Genomic DNA, 27,126 nt, shown 5'->3' with positions numbered 1-27,126 from the left:
TATGTGCTCCAGAGAGCAGTGCTGGCCCTGCCCCTCTGCTCCCTGCCTGGAGCAGTGAGGGCTAGCTTACTGGCCTCACTGGCTGGCTCACTGCCCCCTCCCCTAAGCAAACCCTGGCTGGGGTCTAGGATCAGGGAAGGGAGCAGTTAAACTTCCCTTTCCCTGAGTACAGAGCTGTCCTGCTCTGCTGAACTTACTGCTGGCTGTGACTGTAGACTACAAATCCCAGAGGCACCTGGAAGCAGGAAGAGGAAGTGATGAAGAACCCTGCATCAGAGTCCTGCTGATGTGATTGTGGACTGAAAATCCCAGAGACCTCAAAGGCAGTAGGAAGAGGAAGTGAACATATATCCCATGCTGGCTACATGCCAGAGAGCTGTGCTCTAGCACCCCCTGGCTTCTTGCTTGAGCCACTGCAGGAATGTGGCTGCATTTCCTGAATCAGATGTGAAGGTCTGTTCATTTGCTTATTGGTTCAATCTTTGCAGCTTAGACTAACCTGCAAAAGACTGAATCAATTCAGCCTCGGGCTTTTTGGCTGTCTGTACTTAGCCTTGAGGCTAAGATAATAGCCCCATATGCTTTAATTGGAGAGGACTACTTGCCACATTTTTTTTTAAAGGAAACCCAACTCTAGAACTTTTTTCCTACCTCCACAGAGTAGAGGCTGAATGAGATGACCTTCAGAACAGGCTACACTTGATCTTAGCCAAAAGGCCAAGACCCAGATAAACAGCGTTGGAGAACAATGAAATAAGGAAAGGAAGAAGGATGACATGGAGCTAGAAGCCTGTGATGAGAAAGATAACTGGTTGACAGCCTGTACGTGCGAATGGCAACAAGTATTATTAAAAGCAAACAGATCTATTCTAAAGAAAGGCTTATGTTTTTCTGCATCACATATATAATGTGAAAGCACCTTCCAAGTAGTCACCAGACCCCGCAAAAAGTTTGTTCTAATACCAGTTATGGGACATTGTTTTCTATCTGCAGATGAAAGGAGGAGGAGAAAGTAGAGGCAAAAGAATGGTGTATTTAATAAATAAACAATGCCTGCCAAAAAATAAACCCTTCACAGGGGCTGCAGCATACAGTATATTGAATCTGGCACCAACTTGAAGTTTCACAATACTGAAACAATACCAAAGAAAGCACAACTCATCTGGGCAACCACCAACCTAATAGCAAAGATAAATATTAAGTAAACAGTAATAAAACTAACAGTAGCTTAAATTACAGTGTGCATGGAAGTTGGTGGGATAATGATGGAAAAAAAAAGAACTGGTAGACCCCCCCCCCCCACTAAAATGGACAATATGCAATATAAAAAATACCTTGTATGTTTTCTAAACTTATCTGTACAGCCAAGGTTCTCTCATTTTCTGACAATTTAAGGACCAGTCCTGCAGGCTTTCATGCATCTGAGTAGTTATATTGACTTCAGTATAGGATGACTGATCACCTCTCAAAGAGTTACAGATGAGGCACAGGGCCTGCCTGCTGGTAACAACCAAATTAGTTGTTCTCTCCTTTCACTTCAGTAGCATTACCAGAAATTATTGCCAACAAAAGCCAAAGAACACCTTGTCCTGCCTTACTATAAAGGTTTTGAACACTCCTAAGGAGCAGGGCCCTAACATGAAAGTCAGCTGCCCAAATATTAGTTGTTTCTCTATCAAGGACTTCCGATAAAAAGGTGGCCAATCCCAAAAGCTGGTTTCTCTCTTCTTTATGAGCAACATTTAGCACTTTCTTCAATAATTTCATAATTAACAGGGTCTGTACACTTTGGGGTCACCTGCCTAACTAAAACAAATTAATTGAACATTGCTGGAGGGATATTAAAAGTCATTGCCTTGTCTGTGTCATAAAAAAAATCCATACCCCATGTATGAGATATCTCATAACCCTCAAACAAACCATAATACATAATATATACATTATATATTAATGTGTTAGAATGGACAATTAAAATTAATGTATTCATGTACTACATATATAGTTTATACATGTGTATACACATATGTAAAGACACGTATACATCCATCCATATACACACACACACAATATAATTACACAACATCATTAATGAATACCATATCAACTAATATAAATATGTAAAAGCAAACAAAATGGTCAGGATTCTTTCATTGGGCAGACATGTTTTTAGAGACGTGCTTTTCAATGGTTTGGAGAAAGTTTATAAAGCAGCACCATGGTGTGGTATTTTTCACAAAACTGCAGTTTGTTTACATATAAATGCCATAATTTATATCACAAATACTCAGCCTATGTAAATAGTATAAAGTAGTAAATAGAATAAGGTAGATAAATCATTCTTTTTCAATGACGGAACAAGTGACTCAAATCTGATATTTGAAAAGGTGACTAAAATGGGATTTATTAATCTCTTGTGGCAGGTTTAAGGAAATAATTAGCTAAGCAGGTGACCACAGCCCAGAATGCAAATCTTTTCACAGCTTCAGAGTAAAGAAAGACTGTTAAGTACTTATTAGGCTGAGCAGGCCAGCTCCATGCCCAGGGCTGCTGCAATGCACAGGGCAACACTGACTTCTGCCCTGTTGATTGTGGTTGGGCGGTCAGTTGCAGCTGCAGCTTTTGCACCCCCCAACAAAGGTGGCACCTAAGCTGCTGCCCTGCTTACCCCTGCTTACCTCCACCTTCAGTTGCACTACTGAGGCTAAAGCCTAGCTAGTCTGAATGTTGGCCTGGAGTCAGGTAGTCTGAGTAATTCCGTCAAGCTAAAGATGGACATGTAGAGGCCTGAAGCAGAAGCCTAGCAAGCTGTGCACCTGGAAGAATGAAGGGAGAACGACTATGTGGCTCTGTGACACTTTCAAGCCTGCTACCCACAGCCCTACCCAACTCCACATGCTCCAAACCCACAAATGTGGTGGGCACAATGCGTATCTCCTTTTTCCCTTTAACATCTCAAGAGTGGAAGTGAAGAGCTCTTTGGAGTATCATTACCATCACAAGTTTGGCACATGGAACAGATGGGTGGGTCTTAGTTTTCAATGACACCCTCTAGAGCAGCATAAAGCTAGTATAGCCAAACTGTAAGAGGCTAATGGAATCCAGAATTTCTTTCCTCTTCATGGGCTAGACTACTATTAAGGACTTGAGAAAGCTCTTCTTCCTCCCAAAGGCTAACAATCAGGAGAACGAAGATAGGAGTGGGAAGCCCCGGCAGTAACCACTTATTTCTCACAGCTAAACAAATTATATTAGCTATTACCATATCTATCTTGTCCCAAGTCATATTACAATCTACATGCAGGAGGAGTAAGGAGGACTAAACATTACAGATTTTCAGTCATTTTCAATAGGACTTTTTAATTAGATTTATGGAAGTGAGAACAAAAATGATTAAAAGATTGATGCTTTCGGAGTATGGCATTTGGGGAGAAATCCAACCATATATTATTCATCATCACTGGGAAATAATGTGATTTTGTATGCATTAGTCTTCCAGCTGGATAATATGATGCATTGATGACTCTGTTAACCAATTAAGTTTTTTTCAATAACCTTCTGGAATTTTGAATCTCAGGCAGATATGCATAATTTGATAGGTTGTGATGTTTTGCATCCATCATTGCCCAGAAGGGGATAGAAAAAATGATACCAGATTTCAAATTGCTTAGAATCAATTAATTCATGTAGCAAGGACTGTTTGATTTTTGTGGTATAAATAAGAAATCAAAGTGTCTGTAAGTTTGGCTGCCCTGTTCAAACTAACCTCGTGTATCAAGATGCCCCCTACTAAGGTAACACCAGGAGGCCACCACAATAGCTAGTCAGAGGGCAAATGACCATCTATTTCCTCTTCATTATTTCCACCCATGTTTCTCTGCAGGGGTTCCTATGTACTTCCAAAGGAAGATAAACTTTTCTCAGGGTAGATGCTCGAAGCACAAGTTATTTGAACAAATATTGAAATACAATTTAATACAGATTTTGACCAGATTCTTGGCAAATGTGTACAGAGGAGGGGACCTTGTCATGATTTTTTTAAAAGGTACAAGCATAGTGTCACTCCTGCAATAGTCTGTAGGTCAGGAACAAGTGGCATCCTCTCAACTAGATTGGGAAACAGTTTACTGGCAAGGTTTATTGTATTAACCTGTACATTCCTTCTTTAGTGCAGGATTGTGACTAATGTCTGTACTCTGTCTGACTGAGTCCAGCATGGAGAATAACATGTCAGTGTTATTGATACTTTACAGCACAACAAGTTCTACCACTGGCCTCACCTAATTCTTTTACCATGATTAAGTATTTAAGAACAGAAAGGTTGCACATCTAAAAATCACTGTAACCCATTCCACACTAAATCACAGATTTTAAAATATGACAGCTCAAAGAATTTAAGGTAATTCCTCCTCCAAATCATCAAAACAAGCTAAACTGCTGTGCTGCATTGATGTTCAACACTGTGAGTGCCTCTCAACCATACCTCATGTGGAAACAAATACAGATCCTTGAAAGTCATGAAGTGCAATGTCTTCATTCTAGTGTGATATATGGATAGAGCTTACTGTACAACAGATTACAGGAGAAATGAGATAATATTAAAGTTTTGTCAAAGTAAAACTGTAACAATGGTATTGGGTTGACAGAAAAATATGAAGTGTCACTAATCTTGTTAAACATGTAGGAAGCACTCATCACTATGATATATAAGTCCAGACAGTATTCAATTACTACTGACCTTTTCAGCTGCCTAAATATGATGATTATCTTGTATAATGGGGGACCATTCGTTAAAAAAAAAAAATGCTGCCACTCAACCCATTTTTCTTGCCCATCAACTTGATCTGGTCACCTACTCCCTGCCCCCACCTGTACCAGTTCTGTGTCCATGAGTAAACCAAAGTAAAATTGCTAGTAACCACCTTTGAAACTACAAAACTCCTTAAACTACATAACTCCTTACTGCCTTACTCAGCTTCCTTTGTCAAGCTTCATGTTGTCCTTATTCCCTGTCTTCTGCTGACTTTTCCAGACTCTTTATCTTCCACACAGCCCCTATTAGCATGTAAGCATGGAACAGCTTCTCTGGGCCCTCTCTCAAAAAGTTTCTACTCTCCCCACTAGCAAGTCTGTCATAAAAATCCACTGCCTAGTGAACTGAATTGATATGTCCAATGATTGCTCTTATGCCTTTTCCCTTAACTTCTGTTTAATTGCCTGACCTTCATTTTTGTTTGAGTTTCTTGGAGCAGGAACCAACCCTCTTGAGTGTTCAAACAAAGCTTTGCACAAATCGGGTTTTGACACATGTAATGACTAATAATAATTAGTGACATTAACAGAGGGTTAGCCTAAGGCCAGATAACTACAAAAGAGCCTTTGTTTTGATCTACTACTGTTATCTGAGAACAGATATTGCTAGTGTTTAACAGTAGGGTAGTAGACACTAGCAGGAAGCTTAGAAGTGTGATCTGGGGTCAATTAGATGGTTCAGAGGACCTGGTAGAGGGGCAGTGATTCATTCCCTTTTGGTTTTGGCAGAGGTCAAACACAAAAGCATGTGCAGAACTTTAAGAATGCCAACAGTGCAATTAACTTTAATGAAACAACTTGCATTCTTCAAGTTACCTACATGAGTAAGTGCTTTGCTATAGAGGGGTGGATGGTTAATTTTTTTTGTCATATAGTAGGAACAACACAGCTATAGGCATATGCCAGAGTCCTAATTTAAATTAAAAAATAAAAAGACGCAATAGTGTTTTAATCAGCATGGACAGGAAAATTGAGAAATCCAGCAGATAATAAAAGTCATGTACTGTGAAATATCATATAACCATTCAGATTTCCTAGTCATTCTCCCATACTCTTCTAAATGGGACAGGACAAGGAATCAAATTAGTAGGAGTTCATGGAAGAATCAAGCTAGTTTGGAGGGAAAAAAGGGTGTAAGAATCATCTATGGATCTTCTTTTCTCCTTCTACTGTGGTCACGGCAATAGCAAGCACACACTGAAAGTAATAATACTTTCATACAGTACTTTCATGTAGTGAGTTGTTGGCCTGAATCTACGTTGTCTGTCAAGACAAATTAAAAAAAACCCCACAACTTCATTTTACATTACTATCTTCCAAATTTCAAAGCAGAAGTGTAGACTCATAAACCTGCTTAGTAAAGGTTTCCTGCTTGGGACAAACCTCCCTCTGGACTTAACAGAAAAACTCCTATTTACTTCTCTGGGAGCTGGATCAGGCCATTGGCCAGCTAGCATCTTAGCTGGACTATTTGCTGATGGTGTCACACCACTTGACTGATCATAAGCCTATTAAGCTAAGATTCTAAATGGATGCTGCTGACTGACTCCAGTGGTGCCACAACCTCAACCAAGCAGCTGCCTGTTTCAAGGTAAAGTGTCATACCCCTGAAGCAGAGAAGAGAAATCCTGGCCTATGGCATACTCTGCTGTGCGGAAAGACCTGCAGATGGGTTTGTGGCTCAAGGATTGGACTCTCAAGTCACCACAAGATCCATCAATGAGCTGTGGTAGAGATCTTCCTTGAATCAAGGGATTGCTGATGTCAACAAGCTAAAATTCTATGAATTTCATTGCCAAATGTGCACTGGGAGTAAGGGCCTAATACATCTCTGCTGTGACTCTTGTATTTAGTGCACATGATCACAGATTGTTTTTGCCACTGATATGGCCTGGATAAAGATCTCCTGCAACCCACCTCATTGTCACTTTATCCACCTATTATGCTAGCCAAAGGGAGATATATATTGTACATTCCAATAAGATGCCACATGGAGTATATATCTTCATTGCTAAGTTAGCCTGGGCCTTCACCAGAGTGCTGCCCTCATCCCCTTTCTGTACACACACAAAAGTCTCTCATCTAAGTTAGATGGCTTCTGTTCTGCAGTACCAGAAGCAGTCTAGCCACATTAGCAAGATGTTCCACCCAGGCCATTGAGTTCTTATTTAGAGTTAACTCAGGTAAGTCCTGAAAGCTAGCTGTATAGAAAAATGCACTGCGCTGAGTTAGCCTGGGCCTTCACCAGTGTGCTGTTGTTATCCCCTTTCTGTATACACTCACAAATCTGTCACTTAAGTTAGATGGTATTTCATCCTAAGCTTGATGACTGTGGCAGAGTGGGACCTCCCTAATCAGCCATAGTGCTAGGCTCCTGGGACAACTCTATACACTCAGACATACTGGGCTCCCAGTCCTCTGGTTTCCCCCCCCCTCACTGGGGCTCCTCATCTCTGCCCCCTCACTGGGGCTCCACATCTCCACCCCCTCACTGGGGCTATGGGCCTTCCCTCCTTGGTGAGGCTTAGGTGGCTGTAGCCATGCCTGAAGGGGCCCGCTCCAAGAGGGAGCAAGGCAGTGTAAGTTGTTGAGGCATGAAAGAGACCCTGTGAGAGGGGGTGGAGTGAGAGAGGCCCTAGTGAGAGGAGAGCGGTATGAATGTGCGCGTGTCTGAGGCCTGACAATGAGGGCTAAGCTTGGTCCAGCTGTAGGCCGGGAGCATTGTCACCTGGATACCATCTGCAAGGCTTGGGCTGCAGTGTAGGGGAGGAATGGAGCCGCAGATATTGCTGCTGGCATCGGGGCAAGAATAGGCAGCCTCCCGCCTAATTAAGATCTTAATTAGATATCAGGATGTGGCAGGAGAGACAGGTGGGCAGCATGCCCAGAGGCAGGTGGGGGAAACTAGCACTGTGGCTGGTTAGGGAGGTCGCATTCTACCACACTGACCTGGAAGAGTCAGGCTCTGCTTTCATTTAGACTCATGCCCTGCCCACTTTGCAGTAACAACACAGGCTTGATCAATCAAGTACAAAGTCATCTTCTGGTGTCTTGCCACAGCTGTCATTCTGGGACCAAAAGAACCAATATACGCTCCTACAGTTTTCTGGGAAAAAATAGAGCAGCTTTTCTTACTGCAGTGAACAGAATATTGGAGGATTCTCCAATAAGTTCCCATAACACACACAGGTGAGTGCATCACCAGTGAAGTCACAGTAACTTAATGCCTAGTTTACAGTCTGGTAGTTCATAGCTGGGCCAGGCTAATCCACAGGGAGACCCTCTGGCTTACTCCTCAGTAAAGATACAGTGAGTACATGCCCCTCTGGGGAGCAGACATTCTTTGATAAAGCACACGAGTGGTGCTTTGTCAAATATGACCTTGCTACAAGTGTATATAGCTTACTGGATTAACAGAACTGTTTGAAGAGCAAACCAGTTCTGTTAATCCAGTAAGCTATATACACTTGTAGCAAGGTCACATTTGACATCCTGGTACTGCTTGAAGCTAGCTTGATTATCACTACCCTACACTGCACTTGGATGTGTGGACTGACCCACTGTTATCTTCCAGAAATTTAAAACTGACTTCCTACCACAACAGATTCACTGAACTTCCTTGTTATAATATCCTTACTCTCAGCATATTGAGAACCCCTGGTTTACAGTTCCACGTAGAAAAAACAAATAGGATTTCTTAAGTAAGCTATAACATAAGTGTGGGTGTATTAGAAAGTATCTGAAACAAAACAAAGGGCAAACACTGAAATGAAAGAATCTTGCACTAATATTTTGGGTTTTTTTTACCAAGCAGACTGCAAACAGGCTCTTGTCTTCACTGCCACGAAAGGTGTGCTTTCACAGTAGATTAACTAATGCGCGTATACTATCCTTCAGTAAAATCCTAGTAGAAACAGGGTGCTCCAGTTTTTACCACAGTGTACCTATGTAAGCTCAATCGCAGGCACTGAATATTCTGTTTAGTATAGTGCTGACCTTGTGTTATTGCATCATGTTAAAAATTATACTAACCTCTTTCCACTAGAATTTTATTGTGAAATAACTAACACAGTTTAGTTATCTCACTGGAAGGAAAACAAATGAGCAGGGAAGACTTAGCCATTATTAAATATAAATTCTTTAAACTTTTGTTACTATGTGAGCCACTGTCTGCTTTATTTTACCTCTTTCCACTAGGGACAATTTTTTTTCCATTTTTACACAGTCAAGAACAGATAAAAGAACTCAATGGAGTTGCACCTAGGCTAGGTACAGATGTTACACATAAACTGGTGTATGTGATCAGAAACTGGTTTAAACCTATAACAGAACAGATGTTCAGTGCACATAAACCAGTTTGAAAATGGCTGAACCCGGCTTGAGATAAACCTGGTTGAATGTAGTATCAGACTTAACCGATTTGGCTCAAACTGGTTTATGCAATGTCTGTCCCAAATCCCTTGCTGGTTTAAGTTCAATCAGACTCCCCCAGCATCCCGGCATGCTCTCTGGGTTGGGCAGGGCTCTCTGCTTCATAGCAGGGCTGGACTCTCCCCTCTACCCCATGGCTGTAGCTCCAGCAAGACTGCAGGATGCCCCCCCTCCTCCACCTCACCACTCCCTCCTAAGCAGGAATTCCCCCATCCCCTCTGCTTTGCTGAAAGATGTCTGTGTATTAGCTAGAAGACCATATTCTGGCTATGGTCTGTGCTGAATCAACAGGAAGCTGGTAATCTCCCTCTGTTGTTTTCTTAATGGGGTGATAAATACAGTTATCAGTTCCCTGCTGGGCTAATCAGAGCATCCTGCGCCCCCCCCATCAGCTCAGTGCTGTGGAAGGAAGGGAGGGCTGCTCTAGCACCCCCTGGCTTCTAGCCTGAGCCACTGCAGGCATGTGCCTTCATTTCTGGGATGTCTGTCCAGTTACAAAACTGATTTAGCCTAGCCAGGTTAGACTAACCTGCAAAGATTGAATCAATACAGGCTCAGGCTTTTTGAATGTCTGTCCCTAGCCCAAGTGTCACTAAGTACAAAATGCAGCCTTGTGTGTTATATACTTATCTCCATCTCTTATGCTTTCTGTCCAACAGTTCCAAGTAGTAGAAAGGTATTAGTTACATGCAACACTAGAGATGCTTGATTAAATCATTCACTGAGTGGTTCTTCGGCATGATTTTCATCCTGGCAAAGCAGTGGTACCAGCACATCGTTGAACCAGTCAAACTGAAAGAATCCAAAACAAAAGAAAATCACTTGCCCAGGGAAATGAGCAAAGAACCAGAAATAAATACTGACTCATCAAATACAGGACAGGCCATGCCCCTTTCTCATCAGGCAAAGGCAAAACAAGATATTGCTCACGTTAATTCCATTTAAGAAGCAACAATTTATGGTGATCAGTTAATGAAAAGGAAATGCTTAGGCCTCTCCCAAACATAGCCTGAGGATAGAAGCAGATTGACATAGCAAGGCTGGAAATACTGTATTAGGAGTCACATTCTATCTAAAAGGAATTTGAAGCTAGGGCAAAGTAAGAACAGAGCTTCCCTGAGCTTCAGAAAAATGTACAGGCCATTTGCCAGGACATCCTTCAGCATTTCTCTTGCTGTCTCTTTAGCACTTTTACTAGTATGTATTGTCAGTGTAATCTATCTGGGAGCCCTTATGTACAACCAGGTGTGACTGGAAGATGCATTTATGGTCTACTTCATTTTTTTTCTCAGAAAGCAGTAGTCAATTCATTTTCCTTTGGTTTTAAAGACTCTTAAGTTGAAGCAGAAGACGAGTGAATTAAAAAGGAAGAAGGCATCAAACATAATCATATTCAGGCAGGGCTTCTGAGTCAAGCAACATTTTTAGCTACTTTCCTGTAACCATTTCCTAATCAGAATAGGTTGACAGCTGACACAGTTTATATTAACAACAATTTACAGTGCTGCTTTTTATTCTTATTAGATGAAACTCCCTCATTATTATTCATTTGCATTACCTATCACTGAAGAACCCTTGTCATGGATCATTGTGCTAGCCACTCTAATAACATAGACCAAGAACTAAAGTTACAGATGCAAATCTATGGACACCTAATAGCAGAGACATAGACCATCACAACTCAAAAGTTTAACCCAAACTGGCACACACGTGAAATGCCTCTAGCTGTATTCCTTCTACACAGTACTAAAAATTAATACACTCAACTGGGTGTGTCTACACGTTCATTAGTGCGCTTTAGGTAATGCACATTATATTTAGTACCTCCATTGTGAAGTACTAGAAAAAGGCACATTAGCCTATTTTAATGTGCATGATTTTTTGTGATGCAATAATGTGCATTAAAATAGGGTCATGCACGTTAAAGCGCATATGTAGACGTGTCCAGCAATACCAAAACTAAGCTACACAAAAATGTACCTTAACTGTCCTAGGATAATATTCAGCAAAACTCACATGCTGTCTTCTCTGAGGGACAATATTGCTATTTTATTGAGGTGTTCAACCTCATTCTGTGTGCCCCTGCTGGGCATGCATTACTGAGGTACCTCTGACATCTCTGACACCAGTGATGCATAGTCATTTGTGCTAGGGACAGAAGTTGCACATAAACTGATTTAAGTGATCAGAAACTGGTTTAAACCTGTAACAGAGCGGATGCTCAGTGAATATAAACCAGTTTCAAAATGGCCACAACTGGTTTAAGATAAACCTGGCTGAATATAGTATCAGACCCTGATTTGGGTCAAACTGGTTTATGGAACTTGTGTCCCAGACCCATTCCTGATTCATGTTATATCAGAGTTCCCCATCATCCCAGCATGCTTTTCAGCCCTAAGTTGGGCTGAGCTGTCTGCTCCAGAGCAGGGCTGGCCCTGCCCCTCTCCTCCCTAGCCCGAGCTCCAGCTAGCTGAGGAGGAGGTGGAGACTGCAGGCATAGCAGCATCTGCCTGGCTTCCCCTTGTCCTCACCTCCTCCCACCCCACCGCTGCCACTCACTGCTCAAGCAGGGATTCCCTCCTCCCTCACAGCATGGACCCTACGGGCGCAAACCTCAGTTGGTATCTGGTTATAGTCACGGTCATGTCCCCCCATGCTAGCTAATGCTGAGAGGTGTCTATGTGTGTGTGTCTCCAATTTCATTGGAACAAATGCAGACAGAACAGAGTCCACTTAGGGCTTTTTGGAATTAATCAGCAGGTCAGCAGGTAATGTTCCTCTGTTCTTCCTTACAAATGCCTTGAAAAATCTGTTTTTTGTTTTCTTGATAAGCTTTGTGTTCTGATAAGCTCCCTGCTGGCTTGCTTCAAAAGCCGCAATCTGACAGTGTTCAAGAGGGGACAGAGAAAGGTGTGAGAAATGACCTGGTTTGCAATGCATGGGATCTGTGAGTACCATCAATTTGCTGCAGACAGTATGAAGAAGCAGGGAGAGGGAGATCAAAAAGCTCAGTATCATATCCTGCCCCCCCCCCCCCCCTTTGCCTCCAACTGCTATCTGGGGGCTGGCAACTCTCCCCCTTCTTGAGCAGTGAGTGTGGGGAAAAGCCTGGGGAGGGCTGCTTCTCCCTCCCTCTCCAGGCACACCTTGGCTGGGGACTTTGTGCAGGCAAAGATTGAATCAATTCAGCCTCCGACTTTTTGAACGTCTGTCCCTAGCTGTGCTGCACCTGGTCTACATTCATGCAGCTTACCTTAAGTCACATGAACACAGATCAAGAGCAGTGGGTGCAGCTGTTTGCCACTCCCAGGAGCCACTCAGGGAAACAAGTGTAAGTAACTTGGAGTTTGGGAAGAGGCTAGAAAGTCTGTGGGGAGGTGCTGGCCAGCCATGGGGGTTGTTGGCAGGATCAGGGAGGAGGAGGGAGCGGGTAGATCTGCAAGGGAGGGGTTAGTGGATCTGGGGAGGGGGGTTGCTTGGGTGGGGAGTGGTCAGGAGGCCAAAAATAGCCCACTCAGGGTTGGTGGGGTGGGAATAGTGCAGCCCTGGGGCTGGGTTGAGTGGCTGGGCTTTCTCCCCAGGGCTGCATAACAAACACGTGCATATATTTATGAGATTGGGTTACCCCTATCTCAGATCAGGTTAACTCAGTCTCAATCTAATTGTACCCCTTCAGGTGAATTAATTTAGGGTGCACCATTTTTGGGGCAATTTAAGCCCTCTGAAGCTTTCATGATTGGGCATTTAGATCGATATAACCCTGCTCCAAACATAATGCCTGTACATACCCCAAAACTTCAGGTCATTGGTAGAAGCCAGTGAAGTTGGAGCATCTGAGCCTATGGTTCCTATCAGTCAGTGTGACAAGCCTCATATACTCTTCCACACCTCCAAGAGTTGCTTTTATATTCAGAAGGGTGAAAAAACCTGTAGAGAAGATGTTTGCTCATGCATACATGCAGAAAAGGAAACAAAAATGTGTGTTCAGAATTGCCTTGTGGCTTTTGAATTTGACATGCACTGTAATACCACATAATGCATCTTAAATTAGTTAGAATCTTCTCACCAATTCTTAAGACTGCTAGACTTCTACGGCAGCATAGCAGGAGTGCTTAACTTTTGTGGCAGAAGGGTTTGGACTGTCAGGTTGCCAGGAATCAGACAGCAGCATCAGATTTGCATGTAATATAGCTCTGATTATGGAATGAGGAAACTGGAAGCAGCTTTTTACACAAACATGTATTGTAAAGTGAGATATGCTTCAAAGTGTGTAGGAGGAGCTGTTTCTCTGAAAACAATTATTCATTAATTAATTAGATTTATATTCTACACTTACCCAAAAAAAGCTTGGGTAGCTTAAAAGGCTCAAGCTTTCTATTTGAGATGGCCACTGCAAAGGAAATAGGAATGAAAGGCAAGTGCAGGTTTTTTTGTTCACTTAGATTAATTTAGAAAAGCTTCAGTTGTAAATACAGTGCCTCTAAAATACCTAACACAAAATGTAACTCTCTCTTGACTCTGAAGAGCTGCTATTGTATGAGTTTATAGAAATTCAATACTTATCTCTCCTGGATTTTACACTGGGGTTGGAGATGAACAGATCACTATACTCTAGAGGCACCTGTACACGTGACAGGGGTTTAGTTCTTCAGTGTTGCATTCTATGCCCCCTAAATTGAAATGGTGAGTTTTTAATTGAAAAGATGGGATTTATTTTTCCATCACTGTATGAACATTATTGTCCCAGCTGCTGCAGGCACCTGCTGAAGGCAGAAGCAATGAGGGACCCGATCCTTTTTTTCTTTTTTCCCGGCAGAGCCTGCCTGCCTCTCCTGCAGCCATAGGGAAAGCTGCTGGTGAGCCAAGTGGCCCCTGAGTGGTGGGAGGCCCCAGTCCTTCCCTCTGTGGCAGCAGCACCCCCTGGGGTTGGCTGGGCAGGTTGCTAGTGGGCCAAGTGCTGCCCCAGCTCAGATATGCCTGATCCAATTCTTCCCCAAGCCCACCTAGGCTTCCAATGCTAGGTGCACTGTCCCCACTGCCTTTTCTGGCCACCAGCACACCCAGCTGTGCTCCTGACGCCTCTCTGTATTGCCCCAGGGGCAAGCCAGCCCATTCCTGGGTGTCCTCAGGCATCTGCTGAAGGTAGAAGCAGCAAGAGGCTTGAACCTTTTTTTGGTGGAGCCTCTTCCATGGCTAGGGGGTGAGCTGACAGATTAATGGCTTCAACATTCCAAGATGCAACACTGCAAACTAAACTACATTTAGTTGTGTTTAGTTTATGATGATGCAAGTTCCTTTTAAACCTCCCCAAATTACGTATATGTAAGGTGTGATGTCATCAAGCCACACAAAGGGAATTTTTCATCATGTGTACATGGTAACATTGCCATGTGAACAAGAGCCCCAGGTGAGCTTTGGTTTTACTACTTAGAGCAGGGGTAGGCAAAATGCATCCTCCCAGGCCATTCTATCTGGCCCGCAAGGCCCCTAAAAAATTTAGAAAATTAATATTTATCTGCCCCTGGCTGCCTGTCATGCGACCCTCAATGGCTACTCCAAGATGTACCACCCAATTGAAGGGATTAGAGAAGGTGCATAAGTGCTGTGGGAGGTGTAGGTGCTCCCACTATAGAGCAGAGCCAGATCACAAAAGGTATATGATTAAGTCCCCATTAAATGAGAGAACAGTAGTGAAAATGTAACAGGTATAAACCAGGGGGTATAGGGGACACTACAACGCCCTGAGGGGAAGAGGATTTAACAAAGGTTAGACACTTACAATCACAGACATATTCATCCAGTTGACAAAAGATAGGGTTATCAAAATATAAAACAAACAGCAGAACAAACAATACTGGTTGGCAAAATATAAAAGGCACTAAATACAAAATGTCAAATAACAAGGAATATAGGGCCTAGGTACCTGGGGGGGGGGGCTGGTGTGGGGGGGGGGGGGTGGGAAAGAGGGAAAACACAATGACCCCTTTCCACTGCAACAAGAATTTCTCCCTGTCATTTTACTCACCCTAGCTCAGACTTGAAGTTGGATCTCCCACATGGTAGGCAGAAACTCTACCACACAGCCACCAGTGCTGGTGCTCCTTCAAACTGCTAGGGGTCTTGACCTTCCCAGAGCCCCGGCCTCACATCACATTTCCTGGCCTCTTATTGGAGGAGCTGGAAGCAGGGCTGGGAACCTGTCAGGTCACTGCTCAGATCCTTGCTGGAGCTGGGGAACCTCTCCTGCTGACCACAGCCTCTTGTAGGCAATCCTGGAGCCCAACAGGAAGCCTCTCCTGTTGGCTGCACACCGCGCTGCTGAGGGTCAAACTGCTGCCTGCAGGTCCCACTCATTCAGGTTCTTCTGGGGCAACTGCTCCCACCTCGCTGGCTCAGCTCTTGCCAGCCATTTGAAACTCCTTCCTTGTGGTCCCTCACTGGTCGCTCCTGAGTCAGCTACACTGCCCCTTTTATCCCCCTCCAGGTGACCCAAGGGGCCTGTAACAGGGGGCCTGCTCCAGGGCCGATCTCACTGTGGCCCGCCCACCTGTTTCTGGGCTAACCGCCCACCTTCTTTCCTGCCACGCCTTGTTGGTAATTAATTAATAGATGTCAATTAAGTGGGAGGCTGCCCAGTTCCTACCCCGATGCCAGGGGAGCGCTATCTGCAGCTCCATTCCTAGGGGTTAAGGCGTCCCGACTCACTTTTCACCAGGGTGGTAACTGGCCTGGCATTTCCTGGGGGCTCCCGCACTGCTGGGAGCCCCACCAGGCCACCTATTCCCAGCAGGGTGCAGTTTTAGGTCATGCCCAGAACCAGGAGCCTCCTCACCATCCCCTACAGCTCCTGCCCTTACCTCCAGATGATACCAGCAGCTCTCCAGCCAGGCAGTGTTGTTGCCAGCCTCCAGCAGCAGAACTGCCCTGTTGATATAGGCAGCCCTAGGTTCAAAATGGCTGCCCTCATCAGGCACCTGGCAGCTGCCAGCTCCAGGCCCTTAAAGTGGCAGGCACCAACAGTGCCCTGCCACAGGGTCAATCAGGGGACGTGGAGGGTGAGTCTCTGGGGCCTGATTGGTGAGGAAAGGGAATTCCAAGCCTTCCAATCATCTTTTACCCTTTCAAAACCCCTGGGCTAAATCACTACCAGCTAGCCCGTCACATCAGTATGTGGCCCTTAGCCCAAAATAGTTGCTCGCCCCTGACTTAAAGATTAAATGAATATGTTCCAACAATCAACCTGGCCCTTGGTCAGTTCAAAAGTGTCAGAATCATTCTTCATGTTAATCAGGAAGCCTCATGATGGCAGCCAATCAAGAACTGAAATTTCTGCCCTGCAGGAAATTCTGGGTGTTTTTGCATATGCAAGAGCTGCAGCACTAGGCTGTTTGAAAAGCCCCCAGCACTGCATTGCTTGCAGTTGTATAAGTGGTGAAATGTGCATCTGTGCTGAGAAAATGGCAGTGGTGTACTTCTGAACTAAACAGGTAGGTGTTTTCGTACAAAAGTGCACCGGCACCATTTTCTGCATGCTGATGTGCATTTTACCACTTATACAACTGCATGCGGTGCAGCACAGTTCACATCAGCTCACATGTGGAGCAGACTTGATTAATTGAGTCTGCTCTGAAGCGATGGACATTTGTTACATCGCAGGACAAAAAGATGTGTGTATAAATGCACTTTAATATTTTGAAATTTGTTTTTTAACCTAACCAAGAAAAAGGCAGAATGCTCAAATTTTTCATGGAATAAAGAAATGAAACAAAGAAAAAATCAAATTCTGGAATATTAAAATGCTTTGTTTCTATCAAAAACACATTAAAACTTCCCTAAATTTAAACCTTTGTTACAGTTCATGTTCTATATGCAGTTTAGGTTCTACATTCCCCCCTCTGGACTGTATTGCTCAGTTGGACTATATCTGCTATCATGCACCAGGTCTTAGCTAGATGGTAGACATGGAGTACATGGCAAAGAACAGGAGTGTATCACTAGAGCTTTCAAGTCCAGACCATCCCCTCTCCCAAAGGAAACGATCCTTAAAGGTGCAATGGCATATTGGAGCTCACGCTCCCCATCTGGAATTGGTGCTGCCCAGCCAACCTCTAATCCTGTACCTGAGACACAAACTTAGTGGTCCCTCCCCTTCAAAGGCATAAACCAAATCTGAGGCTGCTTGTCCTCTAGCTGCTTTAACTAAACAGTCAACAAACAGCTCTTTTTGCAAATCTGTCATTATCAGGCTTATAAATACAGGTGGTCCCAATTATTTGCATACTTTCTAGGGCAGTTTGTCACTTGGTCAAGTCAGTCTGGATTTGGTCAAGTAACTCCCACACAGAAGGGGGAGTGGTATAGTTTTGATCCTTACTTCAACAAATAATTAGAATAGCTTATTATTAGAAAGAATAGTGAGCTACCAGATACAGAGGTGGGGACACTAGCAGTGTCAGGAATTTGCCCCTTCATTTCCTCTGATTTTGTGTAAGAGTCTGAAATGAAATGTTTTGTTTCATGCTATTTCTTATGGAATATTTTTTTCAGCTTTGTTTCATTTTGTCAAAACAAAATAGAAAATTGAAAATGTTAATCAAACCAAACTAATTTCTTTTTTTTTTGTTCAGCAACTAACTGAACACAAAAAATAATAATTCCTATAACCTCACTCATAAGAAAATGCTTTTGAAAATGAAATTTGCAGTTTACTTGGATTTTGTACTGGTCACAGGTTTTACAAACATATATTATTCTGGTATTTTTATAATGCTAAATGCACTGTTAGCCTTCTTATTTCAATATTTTTATGGATTGAGGTTTTTTTGGTTAAAATTATTATGTTTTAAAATGGACGTAGTACAAATATGTGTAGTCACAATGGAACAGAAACAATCATTTAAATAAAGCATGGAAAAATATTATTTTTTTATTGTTACCTTTTGACTTTCTAAAGTTATGTTGTTAGTTTTTCTCTATCCATTGTTAGCTAAGTAAAGACATGTTGCAATATATTTGTACCAATAACATGGCTTAAATGTAACTTTATGATTCCAGTTGTCTCTGAAGTCAAAACATAAAACTTTGGAAAAAAAACTACATAAAGTTTATTGTAAATAGTGAAAATATATCATTACTACAAATTTAAGACAAGAATGAATTATTTTGTTATAAAAACATCATGGATGTTTTTGTTCTGCATAGCACACCTTAATGCACCCTGAAGTTGTTGCAAAAATTCAGAGGCCGAGTTTGTAGCCAATTATGCAAAAGTAAAAGGTGCTTCCACTGTAACTGTTTTGCAGGTCTGCTCCTATCCAGTGGTAAGTGGAAGCTATCCTGAGTAAATGGAAGCTAAGCTGAAGCAATATATGGTAGAATCTGAGTAGGCACATGAAACAGTTACCATGGAACATCTGACACAATAAATCCCCCTCCTCCTTTTAACTTGTTATCATTTAATCTGTACCCATTTTAACATGTATGAGAATTTCAGGAGACTAGTGGATCAAAATGCATGCATTTGGGTGTCTCAAGCTAGGCACCTAAAATTATATTTTATAGGTGTAACTCCCATTGATTCAAATTGATTTTCTCCTAACTTATACTAGTGCAGGTGAGAGCAGGACCTATTCATGAGGCCTTTTGGACTCACCTAATCCTCCTCCTATTAGCAATCAGTTTTTCTGCTATGAAACAAATCAGTGAAATATAAAGCAAGTGTGTAGTCAGAATCACAGGTAGTCAGAATCCTTCTGTACTATATCAGCATATATACCATAAGCCTGACAGACAACTTAAGCAATAAAAGACAGGAATGACTTCAAACCCTCCAAAGTGTGAAGGAATTTTATACAAGATGCACTTAGAAGTCTAATTGTAGCAATAAACATTTATATTTTAACAACTCTGTAAGTGATCAAAGATCATTATTGGGTGCATAATGTCATGATGTCATTCATGTAAGATAACTGAATCTGTTTTGCCTTGCTTTACCTCTCACCTGTTCCCTGGGCAGGTGTTGTCCTAGCCTACTGGGATATAATCAATTCTTTCAGTCACAGCCCTTAAAAACAATAGCTCAACTTGACGTTTAAAAACATAATGGTCAAGGCAAGCATAACCAGAGAGCAGGAAGAGTAGTCAGGATACAGCTACCTGTTCTTGGGTGCATCTACACATGCTTATTAATGTGAAGCACATGTTTATTGCTCCAGGCATGCTGTTTGCATGTGTGCCTGGGACTGCAGCATATTAAGCCGGGTCCAAACAGCCCTGGCTGGCAGGGGGCCCCAAGGGTCAGCCTGCCAGCCCAGGGCTGCTCCCCCTGGCTCAATGTGCATGCAGGGGCTGGCTGGGGTATCAAGATGCTTCAGTGTGGGGCTAGCCAGCCAGCAACCCCCACACTGAAGCACACTTGTGCCCCAGTTAGCCCCTTCAGCATCTACATGTGGACTGCTGCAAAATATAAAACTTTACAGGTAGTAAACTAACTGCACAGTAGATACTGCACAGTAACACTTATGTAGATGCTGACCTGGAGTAAATTTGCTCCTGGTCACCTAAGCAGCAGGGGGTCCACAGAGGACAGGGAGCTCTCTGTCCCTGGTCCTGGCACTGTTCAGCTCCCCAGTTCCCCCCAAGAGCTAGGAGCTGAGCAACACTGGGACTGGGGAGCTCTCTGCCCCCCGTTCCAGGTTCCAGCACAGAGCTGGCTGCTCTGAGGCATGGATGGGGGCTAGGAGTCCAGCCCTCACCTGTCCCAGGGCAGCTTTACACCATGCAGTGTGGGGGACAGGCAGGGCCCAGGCCCCCACCCACTTCCTGGAGCATCCAGCTCTGCACCAGGAAAGGCAGCCACCAGCAAGGCCTGTGCCTTCCCACCCAGCAGAAGAATCGCCGGTATCTGCCCCACACATGAATCCAAAATGGCCTTTATTTCCAATAGAAACAAACATTAGGAGATGGGGTGGGAAGGGCAAATGCAAGGATTCCAAAAATAGAAATTAGAAAGGGAATGGATCTTGTAAGGTCACACAGTCCATCCCTCTGCCCCATAGCAAGCTTAACTTTTTCTGACAGATACTTGTCTAACTAGCTCTTAAATCTTCCAAGGATGGAAATTGTAGAGCCTCCACTCAAGTGCTTAATCTATTCTAACAGGTAGAAGTGTTTTTCTAATACTCAAGGGATATTGAAATATAGTGGGAGCCATAAAAAAGAGGAAAGTAATTTTGGGAAATGCTAGCAGGGAAGTTAGGCAAAGTCAAGAGGATGAGGTACATCAGTGAAAATATCAAGCTGAAGAGACAGCTAGACAGAGCCAAAAGCCAGAAAAGAATATGTGGAATGGGAAGCAGATGGATAAGCCTGTGGGAAGCATGGAGGATTAGAGAAAAGACAGGTGAAAATCAGAGGCCTAGTGAAAATTTATTAGTGATTGCATTCAATAAAGTATATTAGAAGAATGTAATGGTTGCAAAGACAAGAACTTTAGGAAACTTTCTAAATCACAGTTGCTTGTGAAACTATCTCATCCCCCTTGCAGATATGCTTTATAATACAGTAAATCTAGGGTTGGATGCTTTATGGCTGCAGAGTGTGAAAGGAACAGAAGCAGGTACTTTTGTGAACCACAGGGAACTGGACTTAATGGCTCAAGAGGCCTCTTCCAGTCTCGTGCTCTCCTGATAAACATTGGGAAATCTCCCATGTAGTTGTTTTAATTGACTTAAGAAGTTAATGTACTAAATGCCAGAAAACAGATTATTTATTCACAGCACATTGTGGCGTTATGCTTATCCGTCCTTAAAAACAATACGCCCAATTCAGCATTTCTACTAGGGATGTACGAAACAGCAGTGTTCCACTTCAACTTCTGTTCCAACATTTTGATGGAACAGTGTTTTGTTTCGAGTTTTGTTTAGTTTCGAAACCACTGTTCTCTTCCGTCTTGTCGAAACGTTTTCGCTGTTTCAACATTTAGCCCATGGGCTATAATGGGGAAGGACAAAACAGCCTATAACTTTGTCATTTCTTGCTTGATTCTGATGAAACTTGCATGGATGGTAGCCCCTTCTGAGGGCATGAAGCTTGCCAAGTTTCAAGGAGATTGGTGCAGGGGTTTCTAGGAAACTGCACCTCAGGCTGCTGACAAGCAAGAGCTGGGGAGCAGGACCAGTGTCCTGTGATCTGGCAAGCAGATCGGGGCCCGCACTCCCGGGAGGAGTCCGGCAGAGTCCCCACAGTCCTTCCCAGGGTGCAGGTGGGCCCCCAATCTGCCTGCTGGATCACAGGTCTCTGCTCCTGCCATCTGGGATCCAGCGCTGGAGAACTGAGCCTGGCTAGGGGAAGCGCCTCCTGCTGCTGGGCTCAGTTCCCAGTGACTTGCAGCACTGGGGAACTCAGCCTTGCTGGAGGAAGCGCTTCCTCCAGCCCAGCAAAGTTCCCCAGCATTGCTAGAGGCTGGAAACTTAGTCCGGCTAGAGGAGGCCCAGCTAAAGGAGGCACTCAGCCCAGAGAGAGGAGGCACTTCCCCCAGCTGAGCCTGGCAGTGGGAGGCACTTTCCACAGCTGCGCTCAATTCCCAGTGGCTTGCAGCCCTAGAGAACTGAGCCCAGTGGGGGAAAGTGCCTCCTGCCACTGGGCTCAGCTTCCAGTGGCTCCCAGCCCTGTGGAACTCAGCCCAGTGGCGGGAGATGCCAGCTCTGCCCGCCTTTTGCCACCAGGCTGAGCTCCATGGAGCTGGCGGAGGCAACTGGTGTGCATCCCAGTGATGGGGGTGTGGGCAGAGCCGGTCCTGCACTCTGATCAGCTCCACCAGCCCCATGGAGTGCATACCAGTGGCAGAAGGCAGGGAGAGCCAAGGCTGCACTCCCTGCAGAGCTAAGCCACATGGGGCTGCAGAGCCACTGGGAGCACAGCCCTGGCTCTCCCCCGCCTCCCACCACCTGGCTGGCTGCTTCAAAATTCAAAACATTTCAAAACTTTTGGAACATTTAAACTGACCTCGTTTCAAGGCTGTTTTGAAGCCCTTCATTTCATTTCGATTTTGCTGTTTTGAGTTCAAAACGAGTTGAAACAGCATTGAAACGAAACAGCTGGCGAAGCTTCACACAGCCCTATTTTCTATCTCTGGTACTTTCTTACAAAGTATGTCTGTGCTGCAGTGTTAATCTGTCTCTTACTCAAGTGTGGTCCCTTTCCCTATTTCCCTCCACACATAAAACCCTTTTTCCTATGTTTGGGGATGCTTTAAATCCCAATTTGCTGGCCCAATGAAATATGTAGGTTAGAGACCACATATTGCCTTCACTCTGGCTAGCAATCCAGCTCCATGTACAATAAAAGAATCCAGACTAGTCTTCATGGTCTTCCAGTGCCCTGTTGCACATCCTGTCACCTCCCCAGAGGACAGATAAGTTGTCCTATAATTAGCTGGCAGTAATGAATCAGAGAGAAGTTCAAATTCCAGCAATAGAAAAAAACATGGGGCAAACTCCCCAAAACCAGACCAGCATACACAGAGCAAGCAGCACCAGTGAAGAGGCAGCACCTTGCACAGGGCTTTTGCAGCAGAGCTTCTCGCACTCAGGTTAGCCTTGCTTGTTGCAGATATGGATCACCCAAGGTAACTATGCAAAGCAGATAAATACCCTAGGTGGCTCCGGCGCAGTATTTCTGTTAACATTTCCTTTAAGCTTAACATTTAACTGGATAAACATAGAAGGTATATCTATACCGTGTTCCCAGTTCTTCTGGCAGTGCTCTGTTTTGAGCTTATCCTGGCAAACCTACTTCTGCTTGTATGCATAAGACCCACAAATACAGGGGAGATGGTGCTCAGGGGGACCAGGAAAGGGGGAGGCATGATAGTGATAGTGTTAGTGGCTACCAGCAAACAAAACAGACTCAGAAGTTTTGAAAGCAGATGTCACCCTGTCACACATTTCTAGGTTGGATGCATGTCAGCAGAAGCAGGTGGGCAGGGTGTGCCCAAAAATTCAAACGAGAGCTTTACAGGACAACAGTTATTACAAATGCATGTTATAAACTGATATGGCTTGATGTTAACGTTATGTACAAACAATCAAAAAGCCAAGGAGGAATTGATCTAAATTCCACTGTTTTCTGTAAATGGCATCATTTAGATTGGTAGCAAACAAAACACACATTTGTTCTTTAGGGGGGCGGTGCAAATCTTAAACCAGGTTCTGCAATTTTTAAACCTATCTATATGTGCCAAATTTCTGTTCTGTTATGGATATAGACCAGTTTTGGGTGTTGAACTTCTGTTTTGTTATGGGTATAGACCAGTTACCAATCACCTATGCCAGTAAAAGTGTAATATCTGTACCTGGCCTAAAGGAATTCTAATGAACTAGGAGACAATATCAATGGAACAGAGAGAATTTTGCATTTAGATGACATTCAGCATTTAGATGACTATCAGAACAATTAATGTAAATATACAACAATGTAAAGCCATTAAGTTTCAAGCAGGTCCTATGGCAAAATCCTGTTAAAACATCTTGTGAGTTGACTAACAAGGAATCCTGTTCTAGCAAAATACATGGTTGAACTACACTAGCGTCAAGGAGTTAACGAGGAGAATTGTCCTACCTTCTGTCGTCTTGTCTCATGAACATTAACTAATTAAAACAAATTTAAATTTAATGAGGGAATGTAAATTCTTTCCAGTTCACTGCCATTTGAGCCCTGCCAGTGATTTAATTACATTTACTACAACCGTGAAGTGGTTGCTGTGATTTTATGGGACTGATGTTAAGAAAGCACAGGAGAGAGGAGAAGCAATAATAATAGATACTGTGCTCATTCTTCTGTTACTGAAAAACACTCCCTTGTATATATATATTTGATTCTGACTGCCACAATTCAAAAAGAAAAGCCCCATACAGAAATTGCACTGATGGAAAATGGCTTGATTTGCTACAGTTAAAAAAACATTTGTTGTATAATATTTTTTTTTCTAAAAGCTTCTCAAAGAAAATAGGATTTCAGTTAAGAGATAAATTCCTTTATGTTTGTTTTAACAGAATAAATGGAGAACCTCAAAACAACACTAATATAAAAAAGAAAATAAAAATGGGATGTGCACCATTCCCAGGCTGGGGTGAGGGGGTGGGGGAAGAGTGCAGACTCTGTGGGCGTGATCTGGCTTGCAGGGTGGCTGCCGTTCATCCAGCCTGTGAACTTGACCCTCACTACTCATCTAGCCTGCAAGGCCAGATACATTTGATACCTCTGGTACATAGAAATTGGATTGATGGAGAATGACTGCATCACTAAAAGCTGAAAAAATGCACACACATTAACCAGTCAATAAAATATCCTACTGTTACATTTCAGCCAGAGATTTTAGCCAGGAGAACCAAGTACTTTGTAAATGAAGTATTTGCTCATTAGGACAGCTATCAGGAAAAAGGGGGCGAGGGATGTGATATAAAGGAATGTTGGCTGTCCAAACATTGCTATTGCTTACACATGGGAAAAAAGAAAAAATCCTATAGCCTTGGAACCATTCCCATAGTAGTAGTCCTCTGAGGAAGCTGCATCAGAAGGCTGTGGTGAGCCAGGAGGAAGAAAACAAGATGTAAAGCCCAGTTAGACTTTGCTGCTGGAGCCTCTAGCTTCCTAAGACCACCCAGCAAGTGTCTTGCAGACAAGGACAGAACTGAAATGAAAGGCTTGCTGTCTCTAGAAACTTGCGTTGTGCTTGGACATGTGCTTTCTAACCACATAGATGTAAAAAAGAGGGCAATAGATTAGTGACAGTTCAAGCTTGACTCAGACCCACACCAACCATTCATACATGGAGACTTTGAGAAACTTTGAATCTGAGTAGACCCTTTATAGCTTGGGTTCTTTGTTAGCTTAAAGTCATTGGCAAAACATGCAAACATTACGTACATATTATTACACTGGTGAAGGGTGTGGACACTTCAGTAAGTATGTCTGTCAGTGTTGCCCCATGAAGGGTGTGGACACTTCGGTAAGTATGTCCCAGCACCAACCTATACAAGGTGCCGGCACTACTATATGACCTTCCCCAAGAAAAGACTACTCCTGGACTACTCTCTCACCTGCCATGACTTTGATGGAAATTAGGAGAAATGGTTCTGTCAATAAGAATGACAGGTAAGTCCCTACCTCTTCAAAAGGTAAAAGTCTGTTCTCTTACAGGTTGGCTGATCTCCTACACAGGGCTTTAAACTAGATTCATCAGGGGGACAGGGATGCAGACAACAGAGAGAACCTAGGATCAATGAACCATGAGCCATGCACTGGAACAGCCCATGTAAGTATTAAGGGGCCTGATGGGCATCAGGACAGGGGGGCACCAAGGGCAGGAGGGGGTCCAGGGTAACTATGTGGTCCATGAGCTCAGAAGGCAGATCTGTATGGGAGAGAGGGCTAGCTGCCAAGAACCCACCCATAAAACCTTGACTGGTCAATGCTGGGGCCAGGACCAGGACCAGGACCAGGACCAGGACCAGGGCCAAGACCAGGACCAGGACCAGGGCCAGGATAGTGATCAAAAGGCCTGAGCGCCTACCGTGAGGGATGGCTAGAGTTAGAGGCCTGGAGTCCTGACTGGCCTAGAGGTGAGGCCAGGGTTTGTGAGGCCAAAGGTCCTGGAGGGGGGCACTACCAAGAGGGAAAAGGATTTAGTGGGGTTTGCAGCCCTGGATGATGGTGGAGGTTAAGCCACCTGAGTAGGAGGGATCCTGGGTAGAATCCAAATGTCAGTCTGGAATATAGTGAGGCCCAGTGTGGGGCCAGAGCCATATAGTGATGCCATCTGTGAGGCATGGGACACAGTGTAGGGACAGTACAGAGTCATGTATTATGTCCGTGGCATCAGTGCATTAAATGGGCAGCCTCCCACCTATAAACAACTATCTAATTCCAAAAAAGGCATGGCAGGTGAGGCAGGTGGGTGGACTGCCCTAAACAGGTGAGTGGGCCCCTGTCACACTCACACACACACACATCTAATAGATAGAGATATCTATCTAGCTATCTATCGCTAAGCTAGGATTTTATTATGCCAACTCCAGAGAACTTGAAATGATCAAAACAAACAAGATTAACAGAGCTGTGCAGAAAAAAGAACTCAATGATCTGAAAAATCACTCTTCATTAAAAAAACCAAAACCCAAAACAAAACAAAACAATTACATCAAGGGACATTAAAGTGAACAGGAGCAAGCAGCCTTTTCTAACTGCAAGGTGGAATGACCCACCTTGGGTCAGAGGCGGGCAGGCAAGAGGGTGAGCACTAGGACCTAGCCACCACTACCCCTTGTCCCTGTGGAGGCATTGGGAGAGCACCCAAAGTCTCCTTTGTTGTCCAATGCACTGAAGCCCCACATTGGTGGGCCAGATCCAGTGGTTCCACAGGCTGGATCCAGCCCAGGGGCCATAGGTTGCTGTCGCAGAGCACTGAGGTGCCCTGCTCCTAGAGGGCAGAAACTGCTAGAGGAAAAGCTCTGGCAGTGCATAGGGAGCCCTAGCAGGGAATAGGAGCCCACCTGTGGGTTGCCAGGGTAACTGGAGGGAGCAAATGACCCACACCTGCCAGCGGTCAGCTGCGTGTAGGAGGCAGAGCCTGGCTCTTATAAAGCCCAGGGCTGAGGCCAGGCTGGCAGTTCCCTGCCAGCAGCCAGAGAGCCAGAACCTCCTGGAGTAGGGATGCGAGAAGCAGCGAGACCTGCAGGTACTGCTTGAGCAGAGTTATGGGTGGCAGCTCTAGGGCGTTTGTGCAATGTGGTTTAGCCAGGCAGCTTTACATTATGTTATAGCCAGGAGGCTCGAGTTTCTGTATCATTTTGTTGTTTATTACACCGGTGGTTTGGGTGAGGCTAT

This window comes from Alligator sinensis, unplaced genomic scaffold (genome assembly GCF_000455745.1).
Source record: "Alligator sinensis unplaced genomic scaffold, ASM45574v1 scaffold227_1, whole genome shotgun sequence".
NCBI classification, from domain to species: Eukaryota; Metazoa; Chordata; order Crocodylia; family Alligatoridae; genus Alligator; species Alligator sinensis.
This window is presented reverse-complemented; position numbering follows the sequence as displayed.